This window comes from Trachymyrmex septentrionalis, unplaced genomic scaffold (assembly GCF_001594115.1).
Source record: "Trachymyrmex septentrionalis isolate Tsep2-gDNA-1 unplaced genomic scaffold, Tsep1.0 scaffold81, whole genome shotgun sequence".
Lineage (NCBI taxonomy): Eukaryota > Metazoa > Arthropoda > Insecta > Hymenoptera > Formicidae > Trachymyrmex > Trachymyrmex septentrionalis.
The window spans coordinates 1,036,808-1,037,738 of NW_017305997.1; positions in this window are offsets into that span (position 1 = coordinate 1,036,808).

The following is a 931-nucleotide window of genomic DNA, read 5'->3' on the forward strand; positions in this document are numbered from 1 at the left end:
CTTCGAAGAAGAGAACCGAGCGTGCGCATAGTATGAATGAACCGGTCTGCCTTTTCATTTTTGTCCCGTTTCTTGTAGAAAATTTTCCATGAGATCGAAGCACGGAAACTTTGATGCGATTATACGTCCGCTTGGAAGAATCAATTGCATCTTTTTCTCTTACGAGGTGAAACGGAGGTGGTGAAGCTACATTCTCGCTCGAGATTGTCCGAAGAGGAGAAGAAAACGCTCGCGCGCTCGTATTAGGATTCTATTAACCTATTTTTCCCGTCTATCGCGCACGCGGGTCGAACCACAAAAGGGAACGCTAATGACATTTCTTTTTATCCCAGCCGTGGCCGAGGCGGCGCACGGCATAGCCGCGGAAAAATAGCTTTGTTTCGCCGCGGGCAAGCACCCGAGCAACAGCGCAGATTGCATTCCCCGCGGAGCAAGGAAGCACGAGGGCAGAAGTGCCGATTGTTTCTTTACGACGATGTTGAGTAATCGCGAAGAAAACTTTTGCCTTGCACAACTTCTTTCCTTCGCCGCCGTGCGCGCGTTCGAGAAACTGCCAAGTACGGATACGAATACGTATAAGTGAAATTTCATCGCAGATCTGACGATTGTCCCGGTTCCGGCTGTGTGCCGCGCCGTGTCATAAGTACATCTCGTACACCTCGACAATCGTCCTGGTTCTTGTGCAATATTTCATCAACAACGAAAGTATGTTCTTTATAGCCGTAGAAATTCTTTTATTACGTACAAGCCGTTATATTCAAAGGATATTCATTACCCCAGTTTTGTTGCCGCATTTCACAATGTCTTTTATGCTTTACATGCTTTTCACAGTTTCGATTTGCAATTTTAATAGATTGGAAATATAATTGCTCGATTTGTACGCTTTATCGTTTGCTATTTTTTTTTTTTTTTTTTTTTTTTTTTTTTTTTT